Source organism: Oncorhynchus masou, chromosome 15 (genome assembly GCF_036934945.1).
Source record: "Oncorhynchus masou masou isolate Uvic2021 chromosome 15, UVic_Omas_1.1, whole genome shotgun sequence".
Taxonomy (NCBI): Eukaryota; Metazoa; Chordata; class Actinopteri; order Salmoniformes; family Salmonidae; genus Oncorhynchus; species Oncorhynchus masou.
In genome coordinates this window covers 43,497,621-43,511,422 of record NC_088226.1, presented here as the reverse complement: position 1 = coordinate 43,511,422, position 13,802 = coordinate 43,497,621, and positions in this window count along the sequence as shown.

The following is a 13,802-nucleotide window of genomic DNA, read 5'->3' as shown; positions in this document are numbered from 1 at the left end:
AGGGAACATGAGGTAAAGTGTAAAGTGGGCCTTCATTCCTGGTATTCATGTAAGAAATTGGATGTGAACCCAGGTCTCCTGCTTGTCAAACAACTGCCGTAAACTTTCCCGCATGCTTCAGTTCTTTTGTTCGGCTAGGCAATTCGAATGAGTGTGGTCTCATACTCCTTTCAAAGACCTTCGCTGGAATAACTAGATTTTTTTTGCAATAGCACTGATGGTCCATCTAGAGACACCATAGTCAGTATACAAAATAGTCCTCAAAATAGTCAGAATTAATCTACGATAACTCAAGAAATTTATGTCATAAATCTTGTTGTTTTTGTCGAGGAGATGTTTGTATCGCAATTTTACATCTAACTAAGATGTTTGGTGCAGTAATACTCAAGTGAAAACATTTGCATGACAATTGTTTGTCTCTTGTTTAATGACAACAAACACTTCATTAAAGAATTCCTACTTTGGCTTGCCTCCAGAAAAAAATGCAATTTGTGTGCACGAACAGCTGAAACAACCCTTGCTAAAGAACTGCCTGTAGTCCACTCAGCCAGTCTTCATGACTAAACTGCTGTACTGAACCACAGTTGTTACACTGAACACATGTGGCCTGATTCAGACTTGAGATAAGTAGACGTAACATGGACTTAAGTGAAATAAGTCCTTTTTTAAATCAGCTTATCTGAAGTCTGAATAGAGCTTAGGGAGAAAAATTTTGTGTGAAATTCCAATGCTATTTCTTCTATGCTTTGTTTAGGCAGATTAGAAAAAGGAGGAGACAGAGGAGTGAAAGTTGGATTTGGATTCTTCATGAACTCAGACAGGTGAGAGCACACCAAATGCTCTAACTCTCCCAACGATCCAAGAAAGTATGTCAAGGAAAACATGAGTGCAGAATATTACCACATTGAAGAAGAAAACAGAAAAGAAATTCACTTAAAAAAAACATTTGTTTTTGTATCAAATAGATCAAACACATGATTTCCAGGTGTTTGATGCCATTAAATTTGCTCCATTCCACCCATTATTATGAGCTATTCTCCCCTCGGCAGACTCAGCAGGTCTGCTTTTTAGTTTCAGGATCAGTGTTCCCCCCGCGGGACGGTTGAGCTAACGTAGACTAATGTGAATAGCATGAGGTTGTAAGTAACAAAAACATTTCCAGGGACATAGACAAATCTGATATGGGCAGAAAGCTTAAATTGTAATCTAACTTTACTGTCTTATTTACAGTAGAAAGAATACCATGCTATTGTTTGAGGAGAGTGCACAGTTATGAACTTGAAAATGTGATAATAAACCAATTAGGCACATTTGGGCAGTCTTGATACAACAGTTTGAACAGAAATGCAATGGTTCATTGGATCAGTCTAATACTTTGCACATACACTGCTGCCATCTAGTGGCCACAATCTAAATTGAGCCTATATTTCTAAGAATGGCCTTTCTCTTGCATTACAAGGATGATGGAACAGATCTAATGTGCTATATTCTCCGACATTCATTTTACATTTCAAATGGAATCCTTTCAAATGGTATCAAACAAATGCATATCCTCGCTTCAGGTCCTGAGCTACAGGCAGTTAGATTTGGGTATGTCATTTTAGGCAGAAATGGAAAAAAAAGTCTGATCCTTAAGAGGTTTTTAATACTACTAGAAAGCCTACTAATTTAATAAGCTGTATGTATAGTTTGACATATAGGTTATATGTTATATTCTTCATTTAATTGCCACAATAGCCTACTCTAGCTTTGGCCTACTACACCACAAGGTATTGCATCCAACTTTGGATATTTATATTGTTATCTTGTTGCTATATTTGCTAAGCTTAATCAGGTATGTATTTTGTATATCACTATTGATATGTTTTATAGTTGTATATTCATATTGAAATGTATTAATATCATAGCATTTAATAACCTAACTTTGCATTCATGTACTATCATTTATAGCTTGTTATTATTTGCTATTTATTTGTCTCCCTGCAGAAAAACATACAAACTACGATACCCACTGGCTGACCAATCCTGACCGAAGCCAATCAAGACAAGAATTACAGACTAATACCAACTCAGTTGTCAACTTTCAATGATATCATCTAACTCAACTATACTGTTATTCAATTAATCTGAACAACTTCCATACCATGGACCATCATCGGAATAAAAAGGTCAGAAACAATAGCATAACAGATGACTTGTGGATCTCATTGTGCCATGGGTTGGTTTTCTACGGGTTTTGTTTAAGTGCACTGCTAACATTAGCAGTCATAGGCTCTATATCAAATCAAAGTTTATTAGTCACGTACACAGATTAACAGATGGTAGAGCAGGTGGGGTGTTATGCTTGTGTTTTTTGTTCCAGCAGTGCAGTAAATGTCAAACAGTACAATAGTAATATACAAAAAAATAATAAGAAACAAGAAATTAAGAAATATCAGAACAAGCAATGTCAGAGTCTGGGATATATATACAGTGCCTTGCGAAAGTATTCGGCCCCATTGAACTTTGCGACCTTTTGCCACATTTCAGGCTTCAAACATAAAGATATAAAACTGTATTTTTTTGTGAAGAATCAACAACAAGTGGGACACAATCATGAAGTGGAACGACATTTATTGGATATTTCAAACATTTTTAACAAACCAAAAACTCAAAAATTGGGCGTGCAAAATTATTCAGACCCCTTAAGTTAATACTTTGTTGCGCAACCTTTTGCTGCGATTACAGCTGTAAGTCGCTTGGGGTATGTCTCTATCAGTTTTGCACATCGAGAGACTGACATTTTTTCCCATTCCTCCTTGCAAAACAGCTCGAGCTCAGTGAGGTTGGATGGAGAGCATTTGTGAACAGCAGTTTTCAGTTCTTTCCACAGATTCTCGATTGGATTCAGGTCTGAACTTTGACTTGGCCATTCTAACACCTGGATATGTTTATTTTTGAACCATTCCATTGTAGATTTTGCTTCATGTTTTGGATCATTGTCTTGTTGGAAGACAAATCTCCGTCCCAGTCTCAGGTCTTTTGCAGACTCCATCAGGTTTTCTTCCAGAATGGTCCTGTATTTGGCTCCATCCATCTTCCCATCAATTTTAACCATGTTCCCTGTCCCTGCTGAAGAAAAGCAGGCCCAAACCATGATGCTGCCACCACCATGTTTGACAGTGGAGATGGTGTGTTCAGGGTTATGAGCTGTGTTGCTTTTACGCCAAACATAACGTTTTGCATTGTTGCCAAAAATTTCAATTTTGGTTTCATCTGACCAGAGCACCTTCTTCCACATGTTTGGTGTGTCTCCCAGGTGGCTTGTGGCAAACTTTAAACGACACTTTTTATGGATATCTTTAAGAAATGGCTTTCTTCTTGCCACTCTTCCATAAAGGCCAGATTTGTGCAATATACGACTGATTGTAGTCCTATGGACAGAGTCTCCCACCTCAGCTGTAGATCTCTGCAGTTCATCCAGAGTGATCATGGGCCTCTTGGCTGCATCTCTGATCAGTCTTCTCCTTGTATGAGCTGAAAGTTTAGAGGGACGGCCAGGTCTTGGTAGATTTGCAGTGGTCTGATACTCCTTCCATTTCAATATTATCGCTTGCACAGTGCTCCTTGGGATGTTTAAAGCTTGGGAAATCTTTTTGTATCCAAATCCGGCTTTAAACTTCTTCACAACAGTATCTCGGACCTGCCTGGTGTGTTCCTTGTTCTTCATGATGCTCTCTGCGCTTTTAACGGACCTCTGAGACTATCACAGTGCAGTTGCATTTATACGGAGACTTGATTACCAACAGGTGGATTGTATTTATCATCATTAGTCATTTAGGTCAACATTGGATCATTCAGAGATCCTCACTGAACTTCTGGAGAGAGTTTGCTGCACTGAAAGTAAAGGGGCTGAATAATTTTGCACTCCCAATTTTTCAGTTTTTGATTTGTTAAAAACGTTTGAAATATCCAATAAATGTTGTTCCACTTCATGATTGTGTCCCACTTGTTGTTGATTCTTCACAAAAAATACAGTTTTATATCTTTATGTTTGAAGCCTGAAATGTGGCAAAAGGTCGCAAAGTTCAAGGGGGCCGAATACTTTCGCAAGGCACTGTATGTATACAGTGGCTTATGAAAATATACACCCCCATTGGCATTTTCCCTATGTTCAGAAATCCACAGGAAAGAGCGGTCACGACAACGTAGACGGAAATTCCAAATAGTCTTCATAATGTCCACATAAACATGTCAAACGTTTTTTAACAATCATTCCTCAGGAAGTTTTTTAAATATATATTCGATAATATATCAACCGAGTGTGTAGCTTTTTCCATAACAGCGGGAGGAACAATGTCCGCTTCACTCAATTGCGCACCATCTCACTCTGAGAGCCCCCACCTCTCCACTTACGCAATGTGATCCTTCACGCTCATTTTTCAAAATAAAAGCCTGAAACTATGTCTAAAGACTGTTGACACCTTAGGGAAGCCACAGAAAATAGAATCTGGTTGACATCCCTTTAAAAGCGCAACAGGGATGCATAAGAAAATAACAAAAACAGGGGCACTTTCTGATTGGATTTTCCTCAGGTGTTTGACTGCAATATCAGTTCTGTTATACTCACAGACAATATTTTGACAGTTTTGGAAACTTTAGAGTGGTTTCTATCCTAATCTGTCAATTATATGCATATTCTAGCATCTGGTCCTGAGAAATAGGCCATTTACTTTGGGAACGTTATTTTTCCAAACATAAAAATAGTGCCCCCTAGCTTCAAGAGGTTAATTTTGAGAAGAACTTACCAGTCCAAAACGATGTCCTCTCCGTTCAAAAAAAATATTCCTCCACTTGGGAATCGCTAAATGAATCGTCCTACAACAATCTCTGTCTCACTTTTCCAATCATTTTCTTCTAAAATTGTGTGTACATCTGTATATCTAGACATAGATTTAGCTTTCTCTGACTTAGTCGCCATACTGATTGATATATAAACAGCTGAATCTGCGCGTTGACCAAAACAATGCTGTGCGTAATATGTGTAGCTCCTTCCGGTATAAAACTTCCTGAGCTGCCAGGGTCTCCCGTCTGTCCTGAGCTGCCAGGGTCTCCCGTCTGTCCTGAGCTGCTAGGGTCTCCCGTCTGTCCTGAGCTGCCAGGGTCTCCCGTCTGTCCTGAGTTGCCAGAGTCTCCCGTCTGTCCTGAGCCGCCAGAGCCTCCCGTCTGTTCTGAGCCGCCAGAGCCGCCCGCCAGCCAGGAGCCACCAGTCGGCCAGGAGCTGCCAGAGCCGCCAGTCGGCCAGGAGCTGCCAGAGCCGCCAGTCAGCCAGGAGCTGCCACAAGCCGCTTGTCAGCCAGGAGCTGCCAGAGCCGCCAGTCGGCCAGGAGCTGCCAGAGCCGCCAGTCGGCCATGAGCTGCCAAAGCCGCCAGTCGGCCATGAGCTGCCAGAGCTGCCAGTCGGCCATGAGCTGCCAGACCCGCCAGTCAGCCATGAGCTGCCATAGCCGCCAGTCAGCCATGAGCTGCCAGCGTTTTCCGTCTGTCCTGAGTCGCCAGAGCCGCACGCCAGCCAGGAGCCGCCAGAGCCGCCCTCCAGCCAGGAGCCAGTCGGCCAGGAGCTGCCAGAGCCGCCAGTTGGCCATGAGCTGCCAAAGCCGCCAGTCGGCCATGAGCTGCCAGAACCGCCAGTCGGCCATGAGCTGCCAGAGCCACCAGTCGGCCATGAGCTGCCAGACCCGCCAGTCGGCCATGAGCCGCCATAGCCGCCAGTCGGCCATGAGCCACCAGAGTCTCCCGCCTGTCCTGAGCCGCCAGAGCCGCCCTCCAGCCAGGAGCCGCCAGTCAGCCAGGAGCTGCCACAAGCCGCCTGTCAGCCAGGAGCTGCCAGAGCCGCCTGTCGGCCATGAGCTGCCACAGCCGCCAGTCGGCCATGAGCTGCCAGAGCCGTCAGTCTGCCATGAGCTGCCAGAGCCACCAGTCGGCCATGAGCTGCCAGACCCGCCAGTCGGCCATGAGCCGCCATAGCCGCCAGTTGGCCATGAGCCGCAAGAGTCTCCCGTCTGTCTTGAGCCGCCAGAGCCGCCCTCCAGCCAGGAGCCGCCTGTCAGCCAGGAGCTGCCAGAGCCGTCAGTCAGCCAGGAGCTGCCAGAGCCGTCAGTCAGCCAGGAGCTGCCAGAGCTGTCCCTCAGCCAGGAGCTGCCAGAATCGCTTGTCAAGCCGGCGCTGCCAGAATCGCCCTTCACTCCGGAGCTGCCGGAGTCTTCTGCCTGTCCGGTGCTGCCGGAATCTCCCGTCTGTCCGGTGCTGCTGGAATCTCCCGTCCATTCGGGACCCGTGGCTTGGGTTCCCAGTCCGAGGTTGGCGGCGAGGGTCGCCTCGTTAAAGAGGCCACGGAGGCGGGTAAAGAGGCGGAGAAGGACTATGGTGGAGTAGGGTCCACTTCCCGCGCCAGATCCACAACCGCGGACAGACACCCATCCAGGCCCTTCCCTATAGGTTTATGTTTTGCGGCCGGAGTCCGCACTTTTGGGCCTGGGGGTACTATCACGTTCTGACCTTAGTTCTTTTATTATGTCTTTGTTTTAGTATGGTCAGGACGTGAGTTGGGTGGGTTGTCAATGTTCGTTTTTCTATGATTTGCTATCCCTGTTTGGCCTGGTATGGTTCTCAATCAGAGGCAGCTGTCAATCTTTGTCCCTGACTGAGAACCGTATTTAGGTAGCCTTTTTTCTATTGTGTTTCGTGGGGGATTATTTTCTGTTCTGTGTTTTATGTATGCACCGTACAGGACTGTTTCGGTTTCAATTTGTTCTCTTTGTTGTTTTATTATTTAGTGTTCTGAGTTATAAATTAATATAATGAACACTTACCACACTGCGCATTGGTCCTCCGATCCTTCTTACTACTCCTCCTCCGAAGAGGAGGACGAGAATCGTTACAAAGCTTTGGTACTTTTTGAATACTAGAACATGAAAAATTGTTCCGTACAAGATTTTTTTAAAGACTTTCAGTACTTCTTTCAAATGTGTCTCATGTTGTCTATTGACTGAGAAAGGATCAAGTCTGTCCATCAGCGTAGCCGATGTCCCCTTATAGCACGAGAGCACCATGCCTGCGCCACTTAGTCATTGCTAACTCTAGCCTGCCATGAGGAACTACTGAACTCGTTGGGAGTCTGGGCTGCATCACCACTTTTGCTGCACAAACTTAAATAATGCAACATGTCAAATGTTGAACTTTTAATTACTGTTCCCAAAACCATTTATGAGCTGTGCCAAGGATACAGTATGTACATACTGTATAAAGTGTTTCATCAATTATGTTTCAATGAAGGTTAAATATAATGTTATATTTCTGTTGATTTTGAAGAATATTAATATTGATAATACCTTACAGATCTTTGAATTGTCTAAATTTACCAACATAAAAATGTGAAAGATCTGGGGCCTCATTTAACAATCACGCATAGGCACAAATATGTGCATAAACCCTGCATGGAATCATTTCCACACAAAGTTTGAGATTTATCAATATGAATTTTTCCTAGAGAGTGTGTGTAAATTTAGGATGTATGGATTGAAGATCTACTTTAAAAAGGCAAACATGCCATTCTGGTGCTATCCACCCTCTGGTTTTTGGCAGCAGGAGCTTGCTGATCAGGCATCTCAGTCCTCAATGAGCCAATGGTTTGAATGCAATCATCAACAAAACTAACTGTAACATACAATTTCCAATATAGGCTGAAGTCAAGAAGTTTTTTTTGCTGTCAATGGGTTCCCAAATATGAAAAGGAGCAAGGAGACGGCACCCACATCGCCATAAAAGAACAATCTCAATACAAGTTTAACTATGTGAGCAGAATTGGCTTTCACTCTTAATGTGCAGGTGATAAGTTATGTGATCTTGTTAATCATGTTAATCATGTTAATCATGCAGAACAGCAATGTTGTTCTTTACATCTACAGGAGGGAGCTGTTGAGGATGGATGGCTTATTGGTGTGTTTGCCTACTCATTTGACGTATATTTGCCAACAAATTGTCTTAATAGTCCAGCCACAACTGAGCAAGACTATTACCACCTTTTGGTTGTACTCAATCTCTGACAGTAGCACCTCTATTTGTAGCACCTCTATCAGACAGTAGCTCCTCAGTCTCGTAAACTTATTTTTTTCTATGTTTTTTTTTGGTTACAACATTGTATTTCATGGCATGCTTTGTTTATTCCCCACACCTTAAGAAGGATGATTTTGACCATATAGTGCATTCGGAAAGTATTCACACCCCTTGACTTTTCCACATTTTGTACGTCACAGCCTTATGGATTCAATAGTTTTTTCCCCTCATGAATCTACACACAACACGCCATAATGACAAAGCGAAAAACAGGTTTTTAGGAACAGAAATATCTTATTTACATAATTATTCAGACCCTTTGCTATGACCCTTTGCTATGACACTCAGGTGTGCTCAGGTGTATCCTGTTTCCGTTGATCATCCTTGTTGTTTCTACAACTTGTGGTGGTAAATTCAATTGATTGGACGTGATTTGGAAAGGCATACACTTGTCTATATGAGGTCCCACAGTTGACAGTGCATGTCAGAGCACAAACCAAGCCATGATGTCGAAGGAATTGTATGCAGAGCTACGAGACAGGATTGTGTCGAGGCACAGAAGGGGGAAGGGAACAAAAAAAGGTTCTGCAGCATTGAAATTCCCCAAGAACACAGTGGCCTCCATAATTATTAAATGGAAGAAGTTTTGGAAACACCAAGACTCTTCCAAGAGCTAGCCGCCCGGCCAAACTTAGCAATCAGGGGAGAAGGGCCTTGGTCAGAGATGTGCCCAAGAATCCAATGGTCACTCTGACAGAGCTCCAGAGATCCTCTGTGGAGATGGGAGAACCTTCCAGAAGGACAACCATCTCTGCAGCACTTGAACCACATCTATCATTTCCGGAGACCTGAAAATAGCTGTGCAGTGATGCTCTCCATCCAGCCTGACAGAGCTTGAGAGGATCTGCAGAGAAGAATGGAAGAAACTCCCCAAATACAGGTGTGCCAAGCTTGTAGCGTCATACCCAAGAAGACTCAAGGCTGTAATCTCTGCCAAAGTTGTTTAAACAAAGTACTGAGTTTAAGGTCTGAATACTTTTGTGAATTTTGTATAAATTTGCTAACATTTAAAAAAAAATCTCGTCTGCTTCGTCATTATGGGGTATTGTGTGTAGATATATGGGGGGGAAACAATTTAATAAGACTGTAACATAAAACAAACGTGGAAAAAAAGGGGTCTGTATACTTTCTGCACTGTAAATGGTTAATTAGGGGCGTATGAAGACACAAAGGTGTGAAACCACTTCATGGCCACTACAAAGATGGCACCTTTTGCATCATTTGAAAATATATTTGAAATACATTCAAAATTACAAATGCCCATTTCTTTAGATGCTTACAAACCCAAGATTGGGACAAAAGTTACGAGCGCATGATTTGTGTGTCTGTAACTTTCTCACTCATCATTATTCACGTTTCATTCAGGATTATTCATAATCATGGTAGCATCCACATTCATGTAGAAGTGTTCAGAAAAAAATATTATTCTTATTTACAATAAAGGTGACTCCAAAATGACACCATATATTATTTAACATAATTTCTATTTGGAACAAATTATATGAAACCCGACTAAAACAAACAGCTAACGCATCAAACACATTTGGAGAGTATTAAGCTTGATGTATTCATTGCATGCAAGGAATCTGGGACCAAATAGTTAACTTCAACAAACATACACTACCGTTCACAAGTTTGGAGTCACTTAGAAATGTCCTTGTTTTTGAAAGAAAAGCGCATTTTCTGTCCATTAAAATAACATCAAATTGATCATAAATATAGTGTAGACATTGTTAATGTTGTAAATGACTATTGTAGCTGGAAACGGCTGATTTTTAATGGAACATCTACGTAGGCGTACAGAGGTCCATTATCACAACCATCACTCCTGTGTTCCAATGGCACGTTGTGTTAGCTAATCCAAGTTAATAATTTTAAAGGGCTAATTGATCATTAGAAAACCGTTTTGCAATTATGTTATTACAGCTGAAAACTGTTGTCTTGATTAAAGAAGCAATAAAACTGGCCTTCTTGAGACTAGTTGAGTATCTGGAGCATAAGCATTTGTGGATTCTATTACAGGCTCAAAATGGCAAGAAACAAATACCTTTCTTCTGAAACTCGTCAGTCTCAGAATATACTTATTCTGAGAAATTAAGTCTATTCCATGTGAGAAATTGCCAAGAAACTGAAGATCTCGTACAATGCTGTGTCCTACTCCCTTCACAGAACAGAGCAAACTGGCTCTAACCAGAGTAGAAAGAGGAGTGGGAGGCCTCGGTACACAACTGAGCAAGAGGACAAGTACATTAGAGTGTTATTAAACTAATAACACACAAAACTTATACCTTTTCAAGTCATTATATATCACACTGTGTAAACGTTCACAATGCAGGGTGGAAAAAGAATATGAACCCTTGGATCTAATAACTGGTTGACCCTCCTTTGGCAGCAATAACCTGAACCAAACGTTTTCTGTAGTTGCGGATCAGACCTGCACAACGGTCAGGAGGAATTTTGGACCATTCGTTTTTAAAAACTGTTTCATTTCAGCAATATTCTTGGGATGTCTGGTGTGAACTGCTCTCTTGTGGTCATGCCACAGCATCTCAATCAGGTTGAGGACAGGACTCTGACTGGGCCACTCCAGAATGCATCATTTCTTCTGTTTAAGCTATTCTGTTGTTGATTTACTTCTGTGTTTTGCGTCGTTGTTCTGTTGTATCACTCAACTTCTGTTGAGCTTCATTTGGCAAACAGATAGCCTAACAGTCTCCTGCAAAATGTCTTGATAAACTTTCAATTAATTTTTCCATGGATGATAGCAAGCTGTCCAGGCCCTGAGGCAGCAAAGCAGCCCCAAACCATGATGCTCCGCCCACCATACTTAACAGTTGGGATGACGTTTGATGTTGGTGTGCTGTGCATTTTTTCTCCACACATAGTGTTGTGTGTTCCTTCCAAACAACTCAACTGTAGTTTCATCTGTCCTCAGAATATTTTGCCAGTAGCGCTGTGGAACATCCAGGTGCACTTTTGCAAACTTCAGACAAGCAGCAATATTTTGGGGGGACAGCAGTGGCTTCTTCCGTGGTGTCCTCCCATGAACACCATCCTTTTTTAGTGTTTTACGTATCGTAGACTCAACAGAGATGTTTGCATGTTCCAAAGATTTCTAAACCTCATTCTGCACTGTGCTCTTCCAGTCATCTTTGCAGGTCGGCCACTCCTAGGGAGAGTAGCAACAGTGCTGAACTTTCTCCATTTATAGACAATTTTTCTTACTGTGGACTGATGAATATCAAGGCTTTTAGAGATGTTTTTGTATCCCTTTCCAGCTTCATGCAAGTCAACAATTCTTAATCTTAGGTCTTCTGAGATCTCTTTTGTTCGAGGGATGGTTCACATCAGGCAATCCTACTTGTGAATAGCAAATTCAAACTGTGTGAGTGTTTTTTCTAGGGCAAGGTAGCTAACCAACATATCCAATCTCATCTCATTGATTGGACTCCAGGTCAGCTGACTCCTGACTCCAATAAGCTTTTGGAGAAGTTATTAGCCTAGGGGTTCACATACTGTACTTTTCCCAATCAACACTGTGAATGTTTAAATGATGTATTCAATAGACAAGAAAAATACAATAATTTGTGTGTTATTAGTTTAAGCACACTATGTTTCTCTACTGTAGTGATTTAGATGAAGATCAGATCAAATCTGATGACCAATTTATGCAGAAGTCCAGGTAATTCCAAAGGGTTCACATCCTTTTTATTGCCACTGTATATACACACTGTACAAAACATTAAGGACACCTTCCTAATATTGAGTGGCACAGGCTGCATCTGGCTAAGCTAGCAGATAACTAGTCAAATAATGAGCATGTTGTTTAACGTCATGATGGAATAAATTGAGATAGCAGTTGTTAGTGAAATGATACGTGGTGACATAATGCAAGTAATAGCTCAGCTATAAATTCACATGGATGCCATGTAATTTTTCGTAACCATTATCACAAAAAGGCTTCCATATTTTTTAAAGAAAATAAATTGTAGAAATAGGCGGGATGTATGACTTTGTAGCTGTGGTAATTAGTGACAACCTGTTGTCAGTTACAGGTTTGAATCATGAAGTAGGCAAACGGATACATGAATCCTAATTACAGGTAGCAATTTTGATTGTTAAACTCTGCAGGTTTGTAATCTGATTTATTGGACCCTGGCAGAGATAGATGCAACCATACTCTAAGGTAGGAAATGTCTTTGCATCTAGATTGAGGCTTGCTGTCAGCCAGTAAGTCATTATATAATTTTTTCCTTTACATTATACTATTTCAAGAGCTAGTACTAGACTCATATAAGAAGTGGCAAAGTCCTATGCACCATACAATGGTCTACTCCTGGACTAACTCCCTGTCAGAAAGACTGCAATTAGAGGGTGAGGCAGGAGGCCCTGGGCCAGAAGTAGGTCAGGGGTGAGGGCTCGCTCTTTCAAGCACACTCACTACCTCTATCCGTCTCTCTCCAGGTGCTACAGAGACCGACTGGTCCAAGGATCTCTAAAGCCTTTCTGATCAACAACCTGCAATCTCTCCAGAGCACAAAGTAAACTCCACTCATAACAGTATTCTTGATGCAATATGTAATCCTCCTTCACTTTGACAGTCTGCTTGTGTGATGCTAGTATATTATCCAGGGCCAAAAACAACATGTGTCCATCCCCCTTTCTTCTAGGTGAGTCTTCTGGGCTTTATGGAACTCTAGAGTAGTTAAATAAAGGTTTAGAAAAAACTCTAGAGTATGGTTTCCCAAGCCCTGTCCAATACGTCCCCCCAGCATGCCCATTTTGCCCCAGCACTCCACCTCTGATTCAAATATCCAACATCAAGCTTTGATTATTTGAATCCGATTTGTAGTACTAGAGCAAAATCCAAAACATGCACCAAGGGGAGGCCCCAGGACTGAGTTTATAACCCTGCCTTAGAGCAGCATACCAACAAAAACTTGCCACCCTGTTGTCAGCTATCCACAGACGTTCAATGGCCACATTTTGGGGATGACCAAATGCAATAAAGTTTTGTATAAAGAACTCATTCAACTAATTTTCAACTTTTTCATAACATGTTTGTCATGTTGGTCTTAACATTTTTATAAACTTCTGTGAAACTTAAAAATCAAGCCAAATACACTTAGAGCTTACGAATAAAAAGGTATAAAATAACAGCAGGTTTCATGTTCAAAGTGAATACATTTTTAATCATGTACTGTATATCATACAGGTGTCTCACCTAAAATATATAGATTAAAGAATGGGACAAAGTGAATATGAGTCGGTTCTTGCGTCCCTCACAGTTTTATTGAATTTGAGTGGTTACATACAGTACGATACATGTTGACAGAATGGCTGCGAGACAGAGAGACTGTTGCTGTACTCCCAGCTAAGACCCTTGCTTCTGGGACCACTGAAGACCCCAGTATTCATTCAGGAAGCTTGAAGAAGATGGGTGTCACCATCCAATCCCATGTCACAGCATGCTGTGTCCTGATAGGGAGATGACAATAAATGCATTATGTACCTTTCACTGCATATGTTGCTGAACAATTCAACCCTTTTGTTTGAGTCATTGATATGGAAATTCACATGCAAATATTCAGTTTATAAGCATTGACTGTAGTACCTCTAGGGTCATGTGGACCGAAATACTGCTGTGC